General features: G+C 34.1%; 1 pseudogene; it reads left to right on the top strand.

Annotated features, from left to right (window-relative positions):
- Positions 1 to 7,617: 7,617 nt before the first annotated feature.
- Positions 7,618 to 8,434, top strand: LOC145720787 (serine/arginine-rich splicing factor 3 pseudogene; annotated as a pseudogene).
- Positions 8,435 to 11,728: the final 3,294 nt, after the last annotated feature.

The following is an 11,728-nucleotide window of genomic DNA, read 5'->3' as shown; positions in this document are numbered from 1 at the left end:
AAGCCGCTTAACCATCTGAGCCACCCAGGCGCCCCTACTTTCTATGAAGTTTTAATGAGTTGAGAAAGGCACTGCAATCCAGTTAAAAGTTACCAAAATTCTACACAAGATACATTTTTTCCCCAACACTAACAATTATATTTCAGACACTGAAAATGTCATTTTTTTTTCCTTTTTCAAGTTTTTATTTAAATTCCAGTTAATTAACATACAGTGTAATATTAGTTTCAGGTGTACAATTTAGTGATTCAACACTTCCATACAATACCCAGTGCTCATAACAACAAGTGCACTCTTTAATCCCCATCACCTATTTCACCCATCCCCCTGCCCACCTTTCCTCTGGTAATCATCAGTTTTTTTCTATAGTCAAGAGTCTCTTTTTCGACTCGCCACTCTCTCTTTTTTTTTCCTGTGATCATTTGTTTTGTTTATTAAGTGCCACATATGAGTGAAATCATATGGTAATTTAATATTTTCCCCATAACTTAAACAAAATTATGAAAAAATTAAGTTAAATTCAAAATGTGCTAGTGCTAGGAAACATCTTTCTTACCAAAACTGTGTCTTAAGCTGCAAATGCCTTAATGTTTATTATTATTCTTGGAAAAAATATGTTTATTGTCTCTTCTCTAATTTTTAGATACTACCCAATGAATAACATGAGAAACCATCAAATGCCCACAATTATCAAATGCAATTGTGTGGGGTTTTTTTTTTAAGATTTTTATTTATTTATTTCAGAGAGAGAGCACAAGTAGGGGGAGTAGGGCAGGGAGGAGCAGGCTCCCTGCTGAGCAGGGAGCATGATGCGAGACTCGATCCCAGGACCCTGGGATCATAACCTGAGCCGAAGGCAGATGCTTAAATGACTGAGCCACCTAGGCGCCCCCAAATGCAATTGTTTTTAACATTCAGAAAAAAATCTATACAATAATTATTTTAATAAGAACACCAAACTATTGATAATAGTTTATTTGGGTGGTGGCTATGCTTTAATTAAATATCCAGTGTATTATGTTAACTTAGTCACAATCCTCTCAATTCAATGGGCATTATCAGCAGCGGGCAGTGTGAAGCTCTTGTTACTTCGTTGTTGTTGTTAAAAGCTCTCTATTCTTTTCCAATTCTTATTGTTCTCCCCTCATAAGAACTTTAGATAAAATTTGTATTTTTCACAGATACTTAATTATATTTTACACAAAGTCATTAGGTTATACATCTTATCATTCTCAGCTAGCCATTTATAAGAACGGTCTATGTAGCTCTAACTATATCTAATTTGTTGTTTCCAATTGTTGCATAATTTTTCACAGTATATATCACCCACATTTTGTTATTGTGCCCATCCAGTGATAGGTTTCCAGGGTACTCATCTACCTTCAACCAAAAGCAATAATAATATGAATATCTTTTCAGATACCCTACCAATGAAATGTGTAAGAATTACACTAGGAAGTATGTCCAGGAGTAAGAATACTGAGTTATAAAGCACATGCATTTCTATTTTGACAGTGCAACATCAGCAAATTATTATTTTAGCTTGCACTCCCTTCCATGAGTGTTTCTATATCCCCACATTCTTGTCAACACTTGGTATTATACAGATGTCTAATATTTGCCATACTGTTGAATGGATTTAATTGCTATTTTGATTTGCATCTTATTATTATTTTTCAATATCAGTTTGAACATCTTTGTCAGGAATTGGCTTTTCTGTCTATAATCTACTTTATCTTAATTCTTAAGCAATTTGCCCTACAGGCTCTGGTGTTTTTATTGTTATAGGCAAGAATTTGCTGAATATGGCAAATATTAATTCCTTCTTAGTCTAGAATTATCTGAGTATAATCTCTAAGCTTTACAAAGTAGCTAATTTTGTCTAAGGTAGTTTTTTTGTTGTTGTTAACTAGAATTTCTTATTTATTTGTTTGTTGGTTGGTTGGTTTGTTAATCAGAATATTTAAACTCACCATAATCAGTTCCATCATTATTTTTTATGCTTTTTTGGGAATTGCATATGAGTTTACTCTTCCATTTTATATCATTTTCTCTATGGATATTTTGTAGAACACATCTCAATTTGAATCTGTCTAACATCTTGTCACATTATTCAGTATGGCAGGTATACCACAGAAATAATGTTGTGGCCTTCTTAGTCCATTGTATTAAGAAGCAGATGATGGCAACCATTGCTATGTACTTTAATCACCTAGTATGATGATAACCCTCTGGTTCCTTCATTGTAAGACAATTATTTTCTCCTTTTAAATTAATAATTGCATCATGGGAAGATACTGTGAGACTGTATAAACATACTATTTTTTCTTTATTCATATTGTAGAAAACAAGGAATCACCAGAATGACGAAATTGTTCAACATTAAAAAGTTTAAAAAATATACAGTAAAAATGAAATAAAGAAGGGAACAGAATACATTCAGGGATGAAAAGAAAAGTTAAAAAAAATAAAGAATGTATAATTAACTTCCTCAAATGTTGTGCCTATGTGAAATAATAACAGAATTGTACAAAAATAGCACAAGGAAGCAAAGAGTTCTTAAAAATTTAACATACTATATATATTTTTTTTTTGTTTTTTAAATCATAAGGTTTGAAGATAGAAAGAATGAGAGACAGAGACAAAGAGAGAAAGAAAAGGGAAGATAAAAAGGAACATTCAGCCTTACAAACATTAAAATAATCAAAGTTAAAGTAATAAAATAGTGTCTGTGGTTCATGAAAAAATAGTTTAATAAGGATAGGTTAGACACAGTATGTGTGTGTATGTACATGGTATTCACTTATACACATATATTGACTTCATATGTGATAAATGAGAAACCACAAATAATGTATAAAATGACAGTTTACCAGATTACCCAATAATAATAAAGGCAACTAAATGTAACACATGATCTGATATTTTCACTCAGTTTTATTGATGATTCTTGCCTAAATAATTTGGCAACTTCTTAATTCCATGATCTCTTATACAATTAGTTAGCTTTTCTATTGTAAGGGAGTTCTTTTCTTGCTACACCATTTATTTTGGTATTTATGTATTCTATATGCATTTCTTTATTTATAGCAGTGTGGTTAGTGGTTTCTTATTTTATTCACTATTTATATCCTTTTTCTACCACTGGTTCTTTACACATGTCCCCATTGTTGTTTGATGACTACTTTATTTTCTGCCACCACAAAATGTGTCAGGCTCACTTTGTACCTATATTGTCCATACCTGGAGGCAATCATTTCTCCAAAGAACACTGGTTCCTTTTTGTGAAGAATAATATTTATATAAAATAATATTTGAATCCAGAGCTGGAATGATAATTGTGCTCATTTCTTCTGGGGTGTTGGTGCTTGTCAAACCTCTCAGTGGAAAAATTAGGAAGGAGATGCATGAATTCTCAGATCATACATACATGTATGCATAAGTATGTGTGACACATATACACATAAATATATATCTATATTTCTATACATAAAGTCAGATTTCAAGCCAGTTCCCTTTTTTCTGTATTTATATTTCCCCTCCATGTCAGTGAAAATACCATTACCTAAAATATTTTTACTTATTTGCCAGTCCACAATACATAGGTAGTATATTCTGGTTTCAAAATTGCTAGACTATGGCTATGTAAAAAAGAAAACAAAACCCTATGAATTAGAGCTTATACTGTATATTTTTTCTTTAACCTGAGGGTATATAGATTAAATACTGAACACAAATTTTAGTTTGTTACTTTCCCTTGCCTATGTACCCTTCACTGTTGTTACATAATTCAGTTAAAATATGTTTTATTTCCTTTGTTCCCTTTTGTATTTCATTTTAAGTATCATTTCCCCACTGTTGTTTATTATAATTACTTTCTTTGGGTATGTGAAACATTTTCATGGTTCCAAAAGTCAGAAATGTGCAAAAAGAAACAGAAAAGTGATTTCACTCCATATTATAGCTACCCTCTTCATGCAGTTCCCATCCATCTTCTCTAGGTAACCAAGCTCTCTGTGTTATGGTGCATCATTTGTGGTTTCCTTTTTGCAATATTCAAATACATGTACATTTTACTGTTTTCCTTCCCCCCCTCCTTTTTTTTTTTACACAAAATGCACTGACAAGTGGCATTTCTCAAAAAGGATAGAAAGTAGAGAGCGACTGGGTTAAGAATGACTATGTTATCAAAACAGATCAGAAAATGTTTTTATGTCAAAGTAATATTTTTACTGAGAAACGAGATAAAACAGGAAGTCCTGTCAAGTACCAGATTTTCTATCTCTTGAATATTAATAGTTGTCTTCATGTTCTAGATATTCAATTTTTACATGTCTTGTGGATTGTTTTGTCTTCATGATATTATCCTGACATCTCACAACATAATATATTCTTATATTTATTACTTAGATAGTGAACATAAATGCATAAAGTAAATACTATTCCATAGAAAAGATTACCTGATTAGATCATTTTTTGATGTTGCAAATCATAGAACTATGTAATGTAAAGCTGACATCTTATTTCATATTTGCTATCATTATATTATACTCTAGTATATATTTTAGTGATGTATGGAATTCAACCTCTTGTTCTGTCTGATAAGTATAAATGTAAATTTTAGTACTATTAAACAAAGAGACCTGGTAAAACCGTCATCAAATGTATGTCATTGTTAAGAGATTTTATGTGATAAACGATATAGCTGAATGTTAAAAGAAACAGGAAGGATGTAAACCAAGAAAATTAAATATGAAAATATGAAAATGAGTTAAAATGATATTTATTACCTAAAATATTAATATTAAATTCTTAATATACATTTATACATCTACCTCTCTCTCTCTCACTCTATCTCTTTATAAAGCTATACAAACAAGAGTTCATACTGATTATCTCTAATATATTTAATATATGCTTAGACACAATATATATTTTTTTTAAAGATTTTATTTATTTATTTGAGAGAGAGAGAGAATGAGAGACAGAGAGCATGAGAGGGAGGAGGGTCAGAGAGAGAAGCAGACTGCCGAGCAGGGAGCCCGATGCGGGACTCAATCCCAGGACTCCAGGATCATGACCTGAACCGAAGGCAGTCGCTTAACCAACTGAGCCACCCAGGCGCCCCTAGACACAATATATTTAGTTATTTGCTCAATCCTAGAATACACATAAAACAATTTTAAAATTATTAAATCACACTCCGAGTAACAAATCTTCTGACTGAAGTACAATATTTCCTTACTGTTCTTTTTGGCTTTAGCCTTACATTAGATGGCCAAAATGTTGCCTTTAAGAGTTACCTAAGTTCATCCTTCCTCCTTGCCTCTGTGTGGTATGGTTATGTTATTCATTTGAAATTGAGGGATTCATTTAGTTCTATTTGTATTCCATTTTGAGTTTTCTTTCCCTCTTTGATTTTATTCTTTAATATGTGAAACATAAATATGGCTCCAACAGATCTATATAAAATGACATATTTGGAAAGTCATTGTCTCCATTTCTTTTGTTTCATTTAATTAATGAGGTATAATCCACACGCTATGAAATTCATCTTTTTTTAAAAGTGTACAGCTCAGTGGTTTTGAATATATTTACCATATTTCATTTTCCCATTCCTTCCATCCTGTCCCCTATTCACACCCAATCTTAAACAAAGTTAATAAATTATTTAACTTTAATTCTATACAAGGTATTGTGTCTTATACTTTATAAGTATTACCTCCATATATAATATATTTATATAAATTACATAAAATATAAATTTTATATATAAAATTTTGTTCATGGATGAGGAGACTAAACCTTAGAGGAACAATGTGACTTTTACAATATCATAATTCAGTGTTTATAAATTGAGTTTAGAACCCAGATCCTCCGAGGCCAAGGTCCATGTACTTACTAACTCTAAAATGCCTCCTCTACTGTTATAATCCTGGTACAGATACCACAACACCTCATCTGGATTTTTGCAAAAGCATCAAAGTGGTATCATTGCCCTTCCTTGCCTATGTCTGTTCTTGGCAATGCAACCACAATGATCCACTGAAACACTGAGGTCAGATCATGTCTCTTCTTTGCTTGAATTTGTATAAATTTTACCCTTTAAATGAGAGTAAAAGCCTAAGTACTTAAGTGGCCTAAAGTTTCAATATGATTTTCCTACCTGCATTTGTAGGGTTTCATCTTCTAACACTCTATCTGATGCACCAGCCATGCTAGAGTCCTTGCAGAGAACAAATAGTTTCTCTCCTTTAAAGCTATTAGTATTACTATTATTATTATTTTTATGCTCACCCTTCTTTTTTTTTAAAGATTTATTTATTTATTTATTTATTTATTTGATAGAGAGAGAGACAGTGAGAGCAGGGACACAAGCAGGGGGAGTGGGAGAGGGAGAAGCAGGCTTCCCGCTGAGCAGGGAGCCCGATGCGGGGCTCGATCCCAGGACCCTGGGATCATGACCTGAGCCGAAGGCAGACGCTTAACGACTGAGCCACCCAGGCGCCCCTATGCTCACCCTTCTTAATGTCCTCACTGTTGTCCACTCTCTTTCCATATATGTTAGCTTATCAGGGAGTCATTTTCTGACCACAATCCACTTTCACCCTGCCGCAGCATTTCATATCACCTCCCTTAGGTTTTTTTCTTTGTAGCACTTATTACTGGTGTCATAGGTTAGAAGTCTTATCATCATTCTTCTGTCTCCATTAGGATGACAGCAGGGAATATGATGGTTTTGTTCCCTACATAATTCCCATAATTCTCTGCAACCATAATATATACTCCTCCAACAAAATAAAAGATTGAGTTTTTATAGACCAAAGATGATGGTGTGCTATAATATGTGGAGTGGATTTAGTTTGATTTGCTACTCCAAAAGTATCATAGAAAAGAAGTAAACTAAATGAAGATATAGTATACTAACATCTGCTATTGAATTGATTCTAATTATACTAATGAATCTTGATATTGCCATTTTCTGTCATACAGATAATTATATAGTAGCTTATTTGCATGTGAATATATATGGCTGTAAGTTAATGCAATTAAGAAAATGAAGAAGCACTTCATGTTAAATTATTGTGACCAATTAATTATATAAGATTTTATTATGAAGAATTTCTAAACTCTATAAACTTCCTTAAAATTAGTTTATTGCAGTAAAAAATAGAAGAAGGTAATACAGTAATTTGTTGCTGGGTGTCTAGTTCTGAATTATAGACATTCATTGCGTGAACAGCTTTAGCTAAATGTGGACTAATGAGGATCTTTTGGAAACAGAAACTGCTAAATATTCAAAAGTTATTTGTTCACCTCTAGCTTAAAGGTAAAGTTGAAAGAAAAGATATTTAACGGACTCCAACAAGTATTTAGAATAAAAACATGTTAAAAATTACATTACATTATAACCATGAAATGCTTATCACTAAAGAAATAAATGTAAATTTTTCTTTATTCCTTTTGACTGATAAAAGGAACAGTAAACACCTTTTATTTAAACCTACCTGACTCTACGCAAACAATGAATCATGGAACACTACATCAAAAACATGATGTCCACCATTTCCTGGACGCCAGGTCCCTGAGAGCATCTGCGGGAGCCCGGCAGGGAGGGGAGCGGGAAGCGGTAAGACCCATCTGGGGGTGTGTGGATTTGAGTGTCCACTTTCCAACCCAAGATCTCGAAATGCATGGTGATTCCTATCCATTGGACTGTAAGGTTTATGTAGGTAATCTTGGAAACACTGGTAACAAGACTGAATCGGGGGACGCCTGGGTGGCTCAGTCGGTTAAGCGTCTGCTTTCAGCTCAGGTCATGATCCCAGAGTCCTGGGATCGAGTCCCGCATCAGGCTCCCTGCTCTGCGGGGAGCCTGCTTCTCCCTCTGCCTCTGCCTCTCTCTCTCTCTATCTCTCATGAATAAATAAATAAAATCTAAAAAAAAAAAAAAAAAAAAAAAAAGACTGAATCGGAACCAGCTTTTGGCTATTATGGACCACTCCGAAGTGTGTGTGTTGCTAGAAACCCTCCTGGGTTTTGTTGCTTTTGTTGAATTTAAGATCCCCGAGATGCAGCTGATGCTTTTCGAGAACTAGTTGGGAGAACATTATGTGGGTGCTGAGTAAGAGTGGAACTCTCGAATGGTGAAAAGAGAAGTCGAAATCGTGGCCCACCACCGTCTTGGGGTCGTCGCCCTCGAGATGATTATCGGAGAAGGAGTTCTCCACCTCGCCGCAGATCTCCAAGACAGAGAAGCTTCTCCCGCAGCCAGAGCAGGTCCCTTTCTAGAGAAAGGAGGAGACAGAGATCACTGTCTCAGGAGAGAAATCACAAGCTTTCCCGATCCTTCTCTAGGTCTCGTAGCCGATGTAGGTCAAATGAAAGGAAACAGAAGACCAGTTTGCAAGAGGTAGTGGTGTACACGACATAACTTCATTTGACAGGAGTATGTACAGAAAATTCAAGTTTTCTTTGAGACTTCATAAGCTTGATGCATTCTTAAGATGTTTTAGCTGTTCACATTTGTTTGTCTCTTGGAACAGTGACACATAAAGATGTAATTCTCTATGATTTGAATGGATCATATGAGGCATGTAATATCAAGAATTGTTACTTTACAATGTTCCCTTAAGCAAAATTGAATTTGCTTTGAAGTTTAGTCTCACATACACTGATAATAAACCTCTAACTCCTGCCCCCCCCAAAAAAACTAATGATATAATGTATGATGATTAACATAACATAATAAAATAAAATTTAAAAAATCACCTAAATGAATAAGTAAATAAATGATAACATGAATATAAATACAAACAAACAAAAAAACAACAAAAAAAACCTACCTGACTCTTGATTTAAAAAATTTCTCATTAGCTGGAATTGATCTTTGCTAGTGCATAGTGAATAAGGAAAGCCTAATATCTTCCTTTCTTTTTTTCCTTAAAAAAAAAAAAAAAAAATATATATATATATATATATATATATATATATATATATATATATATACTTCTCCAATGAAGCATTTAGAATACATGGGGAAAAAACTCAAGGATAATGATGAGTATGTTTATTTTGTTGTCTACTTTAATGAGATGGCGTGTTTTCTTAAGTGAATAGACTTGCAGATTGGGAAAAAAGTCAAAGGACTGGTAAAAAGAAAGTAAGGGGAAAAAAATCCCATAATTTTGGGCATTTTTAGATTCTATTCTACCTGAAGTTGTGATGTCTGCCATAAAATGTTTTCAAAATACCATAGCTTAATTATTTACTCATATGACAAAATGAAGGATTTTATCAAGACTACCTCAAAAACCGATGTGACTATTAAAAGAAGTAAAAACTTTAAAAGATGGTATGACATCTATATGATGTTGTACTATTTGAAAATACTCAATTTTTCTATAAATAATAAAAACAATTAGAAGGGTGAAATTCATGAGAAAAGTTAAACATGGATCATAAGTTATCTATTTGCTCATGATATCTAGATGCACTTATAGGATGCTTTTGATATTTAGGGTGAGTTAGTGGCATAAAAGATAGATTCAATTAGTGTGTTAAGTGTATAGTATGTTAAATGTAGGGAAGAGCAAAGATAGTAGCAATAAATAAAGAATTTGATTTAAAAAAAGAGTGCTACTTTTAGATAGAAAGACATAAATAAGTCATGATTATGACATATCTGGGCTAACAGCTATGTCTCCCCTAAATTGGCCACCTATTGGTGACACTCATATAGTCCTATTCTGCCCATATGTGCTCAGCCCAAGAAAAACAGGTAAAACTCATAACCATTCAGCAGGGCAACTGGTAAGCTACAGCTCTTGGCAAGGCATATTTTCACCTATTCTTACGAATAATTCTAATAGAAGATGTGTGTGTATCATTGGTTCAGTCGTCATCTGCTGGGGACTTTTTGCTCAAATCTTGACTCTAGTTCTTATAATCAGACTTTTTGTGGAGAAGCTGGTGGTGGTAGAGAAAAGAGAGAGAGAAAGACAATGTATAAACATTTATTAACTCAGGGGGCCTGGGTGGCTCAGTCGTTAAGTGTCTGCCTTCGGCACAGGTCATGATCCTGAAGTCCCAGGATTGAGCCCTGCGTAGGGCTTCTTGCTCAACGGGGAGTCTGCTTCTCCCTCTGCCCCTCACCCTGCTCATGTGTTCTCTCTCTCTCAAATAAATAAATAAGATCTTTTTTAAAAATTGCATAACTCAGGGTTCAAATAGTGGTATTCTTCCACCCATGAGTACCTTTTTCTAAGTATATTTTTCTCCCTAGTATCCTTCTCCTTGCTTCTTTCTGTGCATTTCAATTTAATTTGATAAGTTATCACCTAAAATTGTTCTGTGAGCATTTCTATTCCATGACATCTGGGATTGTTACCTGGTATTGTATTTGGAAGCTACTACTTCATCAAGATAATTGACAATGGCATGATAATGATATGATGTGACAAGGCACTACTGCCCTTTGACCCTGGCAAAAGATCAAATGCATCACACTTGTTTTGGAGCCTTACTAGATTCCATTTCTACACATACCATTCCCCATAGGCCAAGGGAATGTTCCCACTTCGAGCATATGCCTCTGTCTTTGAAGAGTATGCATTGGGGACTTGGGACTAAAATTCTGAATTCAAATGATTCTCAGACCAATATCAGAATCTTCATGTGCCTTTACCCCAGGTCTATCCTCAAAGAGACCAAGAAGATTTCATTTCAGAGCACATGAACAAAACTTGGTCATGTGGGCAACTGGTCTACCTCCATATGTTCAAGGCCCATCATAGTGCAGGAGGGAACCATGGATGGAGAGAGTATATATATATAGGCTGGAATGGATGGAGAGAGTATATATATATATAGGCTGGAATCCAGGGCTGGCTCTCTCCAGAGTGCCATATTTCATTATGGCAGTAGAAGGAGTCTAATAATTCCAAATTCAAACCTGGCTTTCCAAGACTTTATAAAGGTATATTTGTCAAAGTGGAAAGATAGAATATACTTCATTTCACAATCTGTTAACTTGATTTGTAACTTTTAAGTATTTGGACATATGGTATGTGGGCTGCCATTTGTGCCCAACCTTGCAAGTACTAAGACTGGGACTGCCTTTAGGCCCTTATTTATCTATTTAAAGAAGGAAAGTGTAATACCGTGTGAAAACAGAATGATTTTTGAAGCAATAGCGGAACTGCGACTCAAATATTACATAGTTCTCAAACAATTTTCTCCTTCTAAAAAGTATTTAGCAAATGGGTTGTTTTAAGTTTGAGAAGCATTTCAAACAGAATAACTGAAGTTTAAGGAAAGGCAGGTTTAAATGGATAAATGAGATCATGAAACTGGGCAGAATAAGGTTTGGTGGCACAAGTAATGCTTTCTGGAAAAGGTTTGATATTGGAACAGTGTATGGACAAGACTTTGATGTGAACACAATATTTCAGTCCGTTGATCAGATATCAAACTATAATACTTAAGCAAAACAACTCCAGGGCAAAAATCAGTTACTCTTTCACCTAATCTGTTACTTGTTAGGAATTTTGTTACCTACCAATCCTTTCTTAACAATTTCTACTGTTAATATTGTTTGATAGATAGAAAAGTAATGATTATACGTGCTTTTGAATATTTAATTATGCAGTATGCAAAAGTACTTACTAACTCATGATTTTCCTAACATTTCCCGAAGACGCTGGTAAACGCAGTCGTGGTTTTGACT

The sequence above is a fragment of the Leptonychotes weddellii genome, chromosome 3 (assembly GCF_054177405.1).
Source record: "Leptonychotes weddellii isolate Sample4059 chromosome 3, ASM5417740v2, whole genome shotgun sequence".
NCBI lineage: Eukaryota > Metazoa > Chordata > Mammalia > Carnivora > Phocidae > Leptonychotes > Leptonychotes weddellii.
Note: the sequence above shows the minus strand (reverse complement) of the source record. Positions and strands in the feature narration are given on the sequence as shown.